At 48.7% G+C, this 12,158-nt stretch overlaps 1 protein-coding gene and 1 long non-coding RNA gene across 5 annotated transcripts in view; both read left to right on the forward strand.

Annotated features, from left to right (window-relative positions):
• Positions 1 to 12,158, forward strand: part of SLCO3A1 (solute carrier organic anion transporter family member 3A1) — a 313,852-nt gene that overhangs the window by 112,300 nt on the left and 189,394 nt on the right. The gene's annotated exons all lie outside the window — the stretch shown is intronic.
• LOC131516074 (uncharacterized) lies at positions 441 to 7,439 on the forward strand. The gene is made up of 2 exons (XR_009263842.1): positions 441 to 720; positions 986 to 7,439. It is a non-coding gene; the product is annotated as an uncharacterized LOC131516074 (long non-coding RNA).

The following is a 12,158-nucleotide window of genomic DNA, read 5'->3' on the forward strand; positions in this document are numbered from 1 at the left end:
TTGCTTATGTTTTCCTTTTTTTTTTTTTTAATGCTTATTAATTTTTGAGAGAGAATGAGCGAGAAAGAGCGCAAGCAGGGGAGGGGCAGAGACAGAGGATCTGAAGAAGGCTTCATGCTGTCAGCTCAGCAGAGCCCGATGAGTATGGGGCTCAAGCTCACAAACCTCAAGATCATGACCTGAGCTGAAGTCAGACACCCAACCAGGCACCCCTGTGTTTTCCTTTTTTTTTTTTTTTTTTTTTTTTTAACGTTTTTATTTATTTTTGAGACAGAGACAGAGCATGAAGGGGGGAGGGGCAGAGAGAGAAGGAGACACAGAATCGGAAGCCCGCTCCAGGCTCTGAGCCATCAGCCCAGAGCCCGATGCGGGGCTCGAACTCACGAACCGCGAGATCGTGACCTGAGCCGAAGTCGGACACTCAACCGACTGAGCCACCCAGACGCCCCTGTGTTTTCCTTTTTAAACATGCCCGGAAGTGGTTAGATCGCAGGAATCTCTGTCTACATAAATACAATAGCTTTTGCATCTTTATTTTAAATAAGAATTCCAAGTGATAAAAGAGCTTTTTAATTATCAGAGCAGGAGGAGAGGTATCCTGAACTAATTTTCTAGTTTGATTGCTACACACAGAACGGACTGCGGGATACATTAATCCAGAAGACACAATAGCTGCCCACTTGAAGCTTTATATGGTACAATGTCATTAGGGTATCTCAGGTAGGCTTTTCTTTTTTTTTTTTTTTTTTTTTTTTTTTTTTTAATTTTTTTTTTCAACGTTTTTTATTTTATTTTTGGGACAGAGAGAGACAGAGCATGAACGGGGGAGGGGCAGAGAGAGAGGGAGACACAGAATCGGAAACAGGCTCCAGGCTCCGAGCCATCAGCCCAGAGCCCGACGCGGGGCTCGAACTCACGGACCGCGAGATCGTGACCTGGCTGAAGTCGGACGCTTAACCGACTGCGCCACCCAGGCGCCCCTCAGGTAGGCTTTTCTTTGATAGTAATGTCCTTTGTCTCCTTCCCTTCCTCCCTAGTATACTGGAGCTGACCTGAGGACAAAATCCAGAGAATTGCCATGTGATAAGGACAGTTGTAGCACTTGATTTATAACAATAGTCTGCTCTCGGATGAGCCACGTGGTTAGTATACGGATAATCCTAGATGAGATCAATTAAACATTTTACAGATGGACTAACCATTTGGTCCTGTGGACTTCCTGCTCCTGTTATCTATCCTATTTCCCTGGATCTTGTCTATCAAATATCAAATCTCTAGATCCTAGTATCTATCAACTATCAAAAGGACAGTTTTGAGTTCTGTTCCTTTCAACCAGCTCACCATCTGGGGGCCACTGGGGCACAGTGGCAGGAATAAAGGTCAAGCTCATTTCTTCAGCATTCTCCCAGATCCCGTTGGCGTAAAGTCTCTTCCTGTCTACTTTGTCTGCAAGACTCGTTGCCAAGAGTTCTCACGGGCAGATCTTCGGGCAGTTGAATCAAGAGGAAGGCTCCACTTCCTTCTCTTCTCTCTCTTCTTCCTGCAGAGACCCAAGGTGGCTTTGAAACACTCCTATCTCCTTTTCCGTCTGATTGCCTTATTTGTTCAGATGCTTCCATCCTGAGCATTTTCTTGATTGCTCCCCCTGATCTCTTTGCAGAGTGTCTTGCACGCAGCTCATGGCCCATCCATCAAAGTGCCGTGCACATCCGCTTTCTCAGACAGGGGTAATACTCCTAAAGGCTGTGGAGGAGAGCAGTGGGCCCATTTTAGCGCAACGCCCAAGACTAAAAGAGGTGTGTGTGCCCATGGGTCCCTGACCCCTTTCGGTTCACCACCTTGGCAAAAAACAGCAGCAGCAGGAGGAGGAGGAGGAGGAGGAGAGAAAGGGAGTTCAGTGCGCATCATTCAGGCGACGCTTTCAGCCTCCCGTGAGCTCTCTCTCAACCCTTCAGAGTTTTGCTGGGGTTATTAGGTGTGGCTGGCTCTCCACAGTTCTCTGCACTGTGTTTATTATGCGTCGTGAAGGTGTTATCACTAGGTCAGTGCCTCTCACGTCTCCTGTCTGGTCACTAGGTCGGATGCAGCGGTCTCCACAGACCATCACCACGAGGCCAGCTGCACCGAATTCTGGTGCTGAGGGAAAGAAGTTCAGCCGCACACCTTGAGCGAGGAGCTGGGGTGGAGATGAGTGACCCCCCACTTGTGAAGTTTCTCCTGCTCTGTGCACACACGCACAGCATTTGTGCACCTGCAGACACGCGTGGTGGCCACCGCACCACCAATGTGCCCCTCGGGCACCACGTGACTTGCGGTCACCCCGAGGGTGGCCTTGCTTATGGGTGCCTTTATGCCTTTTTTTGGTGAATGCGATTATCTCATTTAATATCTATTTTTTGAAGTTGTTTTAATCGCAGCATAATTGACACGCAGTGTTACGTTAGTGACTCAGTGACTCCGTACGTTACGACGTTACGCTGCGGTCGCCACGAGTGTAGCTGCCCTTTATACCTTGCGTGTGCTGGTTCCTCCGCATGGGATTCTTTCTTTCTGCAGTAGATCTGGCAAACCCCTGTTGCTTCATGTTGTGTCGGCTCTAGGGTCCCCTTCCTCCGGGAAGCCTTCCCTGTCCACCACCTGCCGTGCACACACAGGGTCTCACTGCCAGTGCCATCTGCATGTGGCATTGCTGTCCTTCCTCATTGTCCTGCTCCTGTGCCCATCTCCCCACTATAAGCAAGTCTTTTCGTTGCATAAAGCAAACATGCATATAAATGTATCTGGCACATAAAAGCAATTAGTAGATATTTGTTAAATGAATGAATGAATGAATGAATGATTTGGGAGGGGGAAGAGTTGTAGTTTGCAAAATACCTGACCACTCTATGGATACCAAGAGCTAATTGTTTTTGTGGATTAAATTTCTCATGTTTGTCTCTTGATATAATTAGCACTGTCTTCCTATCAAGACCGTTACCAAAATCTACTTTGACTTGGTGCCACTCAACCTATGTCATTTCCCTCCCGGTAGCACCTCTCAGCCTTACTCTCTGCTTCTGCCAAGAGAAATCTCCATTCTCCCAAGGAAGGGATTTAACCATGTCTGTGGGTCTCTTGGTGGTGGAGGCTGGGTATGGGGGATCTGGCTCAAGTGCTGGGGAGTTCGGCAGGGTTAGTCCTCTGGATTGCTACCCAGAAGAAAATTTGAGCTGGGAGCGATGGTCAGCGTGGCTGCTAGTTCCCCAGCTTCATGTGTCGAACTTCTCCAGCATTACGTCTGTCATGGTGACCGAGGAAGTACAGCATTTTCCCCCCTTAGCTAAATGCTAAAAGGCAAAAAGACTTTACTTCCTCACCCAGAAAAACATTTAGCTCCAGTAGCAAAGAAAAAAGTCTATAGCCATTAAAACAAAAAGGGATTGGCATTGAGTTCCAGCACGCTTTTCCCAAGCTGTTTAAAACACTTTTGTAAGCAAAGGTCCTCGTGCAGAGAGGAGAGAGGTAGAGTGTGTTCTGAGCTATATTTTAATGCGTTCTTTAAAATGTGGCCATGGTGCAGTATATTCGCATGGCTGTCTTTGGGCTCTGTTTCTAAAACAATGAGAGTCGTGTTGAAATTTGCAGCTGGTGAGCTGGCCCCAAGCCTGGTCAGTTCGGCCTCCAGCGCACCCTGGAACAGCCAGCAAGGCTGCTGGGGTCACACATGTGAGGTGCCTGCAGGGTGGGGAGAGAGACCTGGGGTCCTCTCCTGTTCCTGCAGCTGGCCTGTCGAATAGAGTTGACATGGAATTTTGAGGTCTGTAGCCATTCGCTGAAACCCTCCTGGAGAATAAAAGCAGGCATCATGGAGAAGGGCCGCGTCTGGCATCCAGGGACCCAGAAAGAGCTCCAGTAAAGCAAGATGGTTGCTTTTTTCCCCCTTTTTCTTTTGAGTAAGTGGATCTTTTTCTCCCAGGAAGCCTTCAAACCTCCAGGTCTCTCTTGAGCTAACGCAGGCGATCAGTGTGGATCCCACCACCACGCGGTGCCTTGCTTTGGCTCGACATCGCTGACACCAAGAGGGTTTTCCTTTTGACACCGAGCAACCTCCCCAGGGAAGAAGAGCAGACAGGCTCTGCTTGCCTGACCCAGGAAGGGGGACTGAGGTGTGTGCTGGGGGTCCATGCACCAGCCTTACACCTGTACTGAGCTGCAGGTAGGCACAGAGGGGGGTATGTGTGCGAATCTTTAGATACATACAGGCGTATACAGTTGGTCCTCATTTTTTTGTGTGTGTGTGTGGATTCCATACTTGCCGATTTGCCTACTTGCTGAAATGTATCTGTAAGCTCCAAACCCGTATTCACAGCCCTTTTGTGGTCGTGTGCAGACACATACAGAGTGGTGAAAAATTTGAGTTGCCCCACGTGAGTGTTCCCAGCTGAGGTCAAATAAGGCCACTTTCTGCCTTCTTGTTTCAGCTCTCCTACCACAAACAATCGCCCTTTTTGTGGTCTATTTAATGCCGCACTTTTGTGCTTTTTGTTGGTGATTTCGTTGTTTAAAATGGCTCTCGAGTGTAGCGCTAAAGTGCTGTTCTGTGTTCCTAAGTGCAGGAAGGCTGTGATGTGCCTTTTGGAGGAAATATACGAGTCAGATGAGCTGCTTTCAAGTTGTAGAGCTGTTGACTTGCAAGTTCAATGTTAATGAATCAACAGCATATATGAAGTCAGGTGTCTTTAAGCAGAAAACCCATACAGCAAGGTTATGTATTGATGTGTTGATGAGCCTGTTGTGTCTAGAGGCTCACAGGAACTTGACTCTGGGCTCTCCAGGGAACAGTCGGTCAGCATTCACTGATTCGGTGTTTGGCCCAACTTTATAGAACATAAGTACTGCAGTTAATGCAGATCGACTCTAAAGTGCTTTGAGAGTTTTGCATATGGCGTCACATTTGGCTGAAGTTGACCCAGATGGTGCCCTCACGCAGGTGTCTGTGCTGGGGTGGGGGATGGGAACGAGAGGGGAGGGGCCGCTGGGAAGCAGGGCACCAGGAGAATGCAGCTGGCTCATCATCTCGAGGTACATGACTTACTAAAGGGGAGGTAGTGCCCAAGGTCCTGTGTCCTCTGGGTGAGAAGAGACTTCCGGAAAACGCCCCGACGTGGCCTCCAGTTTGCTTCCTGGTGCTACACGGATCGTGTGAATCTCGCTGTGAGATGAACTGCACCTGCATCTATCGGACACCTAGGAAGGGACAGGGGGCGGGATGCTGGTGCAGGGAACTGAGAGGGAAAGATGGAAGGGTGGGGGTTTCACTCTTTGTACCTTCTCACCCCCTAGAAGAGAAATGGCCGTGGGTATCCAGGCAATGAACGGATTCCCATGTGCCGACTGCTGCCAGGCATGGCACATGTGGATCTCATTTGAACTTGATGGCAACCTTCAGAGCTCTCATCCTCTCCATTCTGCGATCAAGGAAGACACAGAGAGGTTGCCTGCATTGTCAGAAGACACACAGCGAGTCAGGGATAGAATTTAGATTCAAGCCTAGGTTAACTGAGATGCAACTCATGGGATTTGGTGGCTGATTGGAAAATCAGATGGAACAGCAGCAAAGATGGGGGACGAAGCTGGGCTTTTGTCTGGATGTCTAAAATAATGGTTGCTTTGAGGGAAGTGCAGAAGTTTGAGCGAGTGAGTGCAGGGAACAAGGGTAAAAGCTGAGGCCGTGGTGCTCAGCCTGGGACGGATTTGCCCCTTAGCGGACATTTGGCAATGTCTGGATTCCTTTTTGGTTGTTGGTTGTGTCAGTGGGGTTAACGGCATCTAACGGACAGAGGCCAGGGAGGCTGCTAAAACCTCTCACCGGGCAGAGAACCGCCCTCACAACAAAGAATTATCTGAGCCAAGATATCAGTAAGGCCAAGGCCGAGAACACCTGAATTAACATGAAAGCAGGTCGTGGCAGGATATCGTGGGTCAGGCCGAAGGCAGAACCCACCTTTGGGACAGCAGAGGATGAGGGGGTCTACTTTGGGTTTCCAGTTACATTTCCTCTGCTGAGAAATGACTGCAATCTAGAAACTTCAGTAGAAGTATTTCCTTCTGACCAGTTATCATTCCTGGCTCAGTTCACTCTTTGTTGTTGTTGTGGTACCTTCTCTGTGTTAAATAAGACATACACTGTCTGTGAGCCCGGTCCCCACATGGCAGCAGGCACAGATAGGTGACAAGGTCAGAGAGGAAGCATCCCTGGACCTGGGAGGCCAGGCTGGGGGCCCAGTGCCATCTGTAAAACGACTATAGGTATGGGGCACCTCTTGGAGCTCAGGGACCGTGTGAGGCCTCTGCTGGGGGTCTGAGATAAGGGGGAAGGACAGGGACAGCAAGTCCCAAAAAACCCAGGCTACTCCTGAGAGTTCAGGCTGACCTAACGGGTCACTGTTGGTTTTTACTTCCCTCACTCTTCTGAGCATTTAGTTTGTCCTCAGGGACCTTGCAGTGTTTGCAGGGCAGACCCATGAATAAAACTGAGCTGTGCAAATTCCTGCAGGGGCGGTGTTTACCAAGTGTGGTGGGGGCACAGAGGAAGGGACAGGTGTGTTCTCTTGCAGAAGCCAAAGGACGGCAAAAGTCGCTTTGAGGACCGGAAGGTAGAAGGAGTCCAGGCAGAGGGAGGAAAGTGCCGGAAGGCGGGAGCGCGCTGTGGGTGCTCAGCTTTGGTCAAGGGCGAGGGGAAGGCGGCAGGGAGGACACGAGGTGGCAGAAAATTGGGTGCTGCCCACAGAGTGATCTCTGAGGCCTCAGGGGAGGGTGTCCCCAAGAGGTGAAGCGTCCCCACTAGAAGGCAGAGCTGTTTCCAGTCCCCTGTGGCAGGGAAGCTATGGCCCCTCTCCCGGAGGTGGTGATAGGACTAGTGCCCATTCTGCGTCCATTTGGAGAAGCTAATTCCTTCCTCAAAAAGCAAACCAAGCTGGGCACTAAACACCCTTTCCAGAGGGTGGGCGCTGGGGAGCCTGGGCTCCGTTCCCAGCATCTCTGTGTCCTCACCGTGCAGTTAGGGGAAATCCGCTTCATTTCTCTGGGCCACCGTTTCTGGTCTGTAAAATGAATAGAGGGGCGCCTGGCTGGCTCAGGACGTGATCTCGTGGTTCGTGAGTTCGAGCCCCATGTCGGGCTCTGTGCTGACAGCTCGGAGCCTGGAGCCTGCTTCGGTTTCTGTGCGTGTCTCTCTCTCTCTCTCTTTAAAAAATAAATCTTCAAAATAGAATACCTGCACCTACACCGTTGGATTTTTCTGAGGTGAAATGATTTCAGGTGATTGGCTGGGGTGAGTCCCTCCTTCCCATCTGAGAGCAGCAGTGGAAGAAGGTCTGAGACAGTGACGAGTTTGAGGACTGAGCCTGAGAGCCGCCAGCCCCCAGATGCTCCAGTTGGCTGTCACCTGTGCATTTTTTTTTTTTTTAATTGAATTTGAATGTCCTTGCATGAGGCTGGCAGGGTCCATTCCACACCCAACCCCTTGTCCCAAGAGTGTCCTGCTTCATGCATTTAGTGTCCCCTGCTCTAGGCAACCTAGACAAAAGGCCAGGGGACACCAGAAGTTGTGGTAAGTAGAAGACGGAGAGACTGTAGGCAGGATTAGCCACAAATGGAGCTAGTTGTGACGCCCACGTGCATGGGCGTGAGCCCTGTTCATAAAACGGTTGGGGATTTTCAGTGCTGGATTCTGTCCAGGGGCTCATTGATTATGGTTTCCATGGCAGCAGGTTCTCAGGCCAGGAGGGTCCCCTGCAAGCCTGTGACTCCAGCTGGTGGCTTCAGGCTTGTGTCCAGGTCCGGCCCCGCTCTTGATGTGGCTTCTGTTGGCATCCTTCTCCACCTTGCTCGCCTCTCCATTCCCCTCTGGGCTTGTGCTCACACCCCACCAAGTGGCTGGGGCTCCCAGCAGGAGATGCAGCCTGGAGCCCCTCCCGCCCCTGCCCTGCACATGTCAGCTTGAAGAGCAGAGCTAGTGGCCGAGCAAGGAGAGACCACTGGCCCGGAGGCAGAGCCCTAGGCTGAAGTGTGACCTTGGACACTTTGGACAAGTCACTGCCCCTCGCAGCCCGGTCCCTGCCTGTGATAGCAGGGTACTGCTATGGCTCACAGCACCTGACGTAATTGTTGGGATGCCAGGGAGAGGCAATATGCGTGGAGGGGACCTTCAAAAAAATTGGGTACTCTGCAAATAATCGGAGCTTAAAATAATTAAATCAGCGCGCTGTGTTATTCCTCAAAATATGGCCACGCTGTCAGCAGCCCGGGCCAGCAAACAGGAATCGGGGTGCTGATAGGGGTGAGGACCCTAGGGAGCACTGGGGGAGGGGTGGGGGCAGGTGGAGGGAGGGTGTTCTCCAGGCAGAGGGCCTCCTGCAAAATGGTGCTCATTTTGTGTTGTGGGTAGGGATGAAGTTCTGTGCTGCTCTGGGGCTGCTGTCTTTAGGGGGATGTCGCGGTCAGGGTGCAGGTCTCTCTGGCTCACAGGGGCCCTGCTCTCCCAGGTCCACACTGGAGGGGAATTAGGGCTTTGCTGCTTCTGGTGTAAAGACACTCTCCTTAGGATCCTCTGCTGCCCCCCGCACCCCCAAACCAGGTCCTTCCTTTATCCTGCTCTGTCTACACAGCTAGGAAGGGAGGCTCAGAGCCAAAAGCCCTGGTTTGAATCTCTTGTGATGGAGGGCAAGCTACTTTCCTGTAAGGCTCTTTGTCATTTAAAATGGAAATACTGAAAGACAGTGCCCGCAGAGGGAGAGTGGGCACTGTCTGGAAGATGGAGGGTGCCGATTGGGGTGAGTATTTAGAACACCGAGTGCTCAGTAAATATTACCTCTCATTGTTACAAATACTTGAATATCTGTTACCCTTACCATCTTTAGCCACTGCCCGGCTCTCGTTGTGTCAAACAGTAGAAATATGATGCAGGCCACAAATGCACACCACACAATTGGAAACTTGCAACTACATTGAAGGTAGAGTAGCCATATTTTTTATTTTTAAGAAACTTTTTAATGTTTATTTCTGAGACAGAGCATAAGCAGGGGAGAGGCAGAGAGAGAGGGGGACACAGAATCCGAAGCAGGCTCCAGGCTCTGAGCGATCGGCACAGAGCCCGACGCGGGGCTCCGACTTGTGAACTGTGCGAGATCCATGACCTGAGCCGAAGTCGGATGCCCAACCGACTGAGCCACCCAGGGGCCCCAGTAGCCATATTTGAAAAAGGAGAACAGGTAAAGTGACACATTCCAAATATTTCTGTTACAACAGCGTAATTTTACAATTTTAGTATATTTAATCCACAGTATCTAAAGTCTCATTTCAATACATGATCAATACAAAAGGTATTAATATTTTACCGTCTTTTTTGGGTACTAATCCATGAAATGCAGTGTGTGTGTTACGGCATCCGTGTGGGCAGCTGTAGTCAAGGGCTCAGTAGTCGCACGTGGTTGACGTCCACCTTGGCTGGACTTTAGAGCTGCAGCCAGAATGGACTGTCATCCCTCAAGGCTTGTGCTGATCATTTTTTCCCTTCTGCTCGGAATGCAGGCTCAGCTCCAGCGTCTCTACTGGATAATTCCTGTTTATCCCCCCACAGTGAGGTCTGACATCCATTTCTCCTAGAGTTTTCCAGCCCCTTAGTCTGGGAGAGGGCCACCTCTCTTTGCAGAGCTACTGACCGTTGGTTGCATGGACCCTGGGGTGCACTGTGGATTGTGGGAATAAGAGAGGGATTATGTGAAATGGATGGTTCCAGAGGACCTGTATGTTAGCACTGCTTCTTAGAACTTTCTGTCCTGTTAGCGTGGTCTTTAGATTATAAAGTTAAACGCCTGGGTGGCTCAGTCGGTTAAGCGTCTGACTTCGGCTCAGGTCATGATCTCGTGGTTCATGAGTTCGAGTCCCGCGTCAGATTCTGTGCCGACATCTCAGAGCCTGGAGCCTGCTTTGGATTCTGTCTGTCTGTCTCTCTCTCCTCCCCCTCCCGCACTCACACCCTTTTTCTCTCTCTTAAAAACAAATAAACATTAAAAAATTAAAAAAAATTTTTTTTTAAGTTTGAGGAGTTCTTTAAACCTTCCCTCCCACTCTAGGCAGGCTCAGTGTGACTGTGGATAACTACGAATGGCAATCCGAAGGAGCAGTTGCAGAAAACGTCCACAGTCTTACTTTCTACTCCGATTCTGTAGGGTCACCTCTTTGTGCTCTGCTGTCACTTGCAGGCAGCGGCGTTCCTCTCGATCCACAAGTTCATACGGTTTGGGATCTAGGTGATTTTTAAGCACATAGTAGGTGCATCTGATCACAGAGTTTGGCAGAGGTTGGGCTTAAGAACCTTTAATGGAACAGATGCCACGTGAATTCGTTTTACTCCTTTTCGTACAGCGGGCGAATGATAACAAGGTAATGAGACATAAGGAAATACTGCTTTTTTACATTTCATAGTGGCAGACTTAGGAATGTACTTATTAGGATTGGCTCTTGTTATTTGCATGACAACTGACCTGGATTTGAGTCTCTGTTGCGTTGGCCATGGGCCTTGGCAGATTGCCCCGTATTTATGTGTGTCAGTGCCGTTACCTGCTGGCTGGGCGCAGTGACCATCTGATAGCGTAACAGCAAATAGGTAAAAATAAGACGACAGGTGTAGTAGTTACAACCCATTGACTTCCCATTGGTAGCGTTTGCTGTCGCTTACTTTTTAGTTATTCAGTTACGATTTTGTTAAATAAGGATTCTCTGTGTTCTAAAAACAAAAACTCTAGTGGGTCAAAGAAGTATCAAACCCACCCATGTGGCGATGACCTTCCCATTTCTCCTTGTTCTAATTTTCAGATGCAAAAATAAAACACCCTTTCTTAATGCAGTATATCTTCTCTAAAAGGACCTCGTTTGCTCCTGTTAATTATTATTTTTTCTTTTCTTTTTTAAAAAGTTGGGTTTACTGAGGTATTGCTTCAGGACAACAAAATGTGATCTTTCATGCATACAGTTTGATGCATGTTCCGACGAATGTGTATAGGTAGATAAGCACACCCTTAATCAAGATAGAGAAGTTCCATCACTTTTATTTATTTATTTATTTATTTATTTATTTATTTATTTATTTATTTTTTAATGTTTATTTTTGAGACAATGCAAGAGACAGAGTGCAAGCAGCGGAGGGGCAGAGGGAGACACAGAACCCGAAGCAGGCTCCAGGCTCTGAGCTGTCAGCCCGGAGCTGGACGCGGGGCTCGAACTCACGAACCGTGAGATTATGATCTGAGCCGAAGTCAGATGCTTAACCGACTGAACCACCCAGGCACCCCTGTTCCATCACTTTTAAAAGTTTTTTTGTTTGTTTTTTGTACCTTTTCTCAGTCAGTCCCCTCTTTTTCCCCCCACGTCTCTGGCGGCCAGTGGTCTGATTTCTGTTCCTTCTAGATCTGCCTTTCTAGAATGTCATGTAAATGGAATCATACAGCAGGTGGCCTTTGGGTCTGATGACTTTGATTCAGCCTAATGCTTCTGAAGATGGGTCGTGTGGGCGCATTTAGCCAAACCTTGTTCCTTCTTACGGCAGGATAGTATTCCCTTGTGTGAACATACCACACTTTGTTTGCTCCTGTACCCTTGGGGACATTGGGTTGTTTCCAGTTTTTGACTGTTATGAGTAACGTTGCTATGAACACTCGCCTACAGGTCTCTGTAGTTTCGTTTCCCTCGGGAAAGACCCAAGCGTGGGATTGCTGCATTGTAGAGTTCTAGGTAATGCTCTTCTACTGTGAACTTCACTTTTCCCTCTCTTTTAATATTGTTCTCCTTGGTTGCCTGATACTGCTCTGTCCGTTTTTTTTATTGTCACATCTCATAATTCTTAACGTTTTGTGTGCTTTGTCAATCAGCATATAATTGGGTTATGGCTTAATTAATTTTTAAATTCCTTCTGCACTTTTTGGAGTTTAGTAAAATTTCTAATTGTTCTGGCTTACTTTGTCCTTTCATATAGCATTTTATGTTTGTGTGTATTTGTTTTATCTTTCCCTTTATTAACCGTGCAGTGGTTAATAAAAAGATAGTTTGTGTTAAGCCCTAATAATGCCTTCCATCAGGTTGCAAGCTTGCATTTCTCTAATCATTAAACAAGAATAGAG

This window comes from Neofelis nebulosa, chromosome 7 (genome assembly GCF_028018385.1).
Source record: "Neofelis nebulosa isolate mNeoNeb1 chromosome 7, mNeoNeb1.pri, whole genome shotgun sequence".
NCBI lineage: Eukaryota > Metazoa > Chordata > Mammalia > Carnivora > Felidae > Neofelis > Neofelis nebulosa.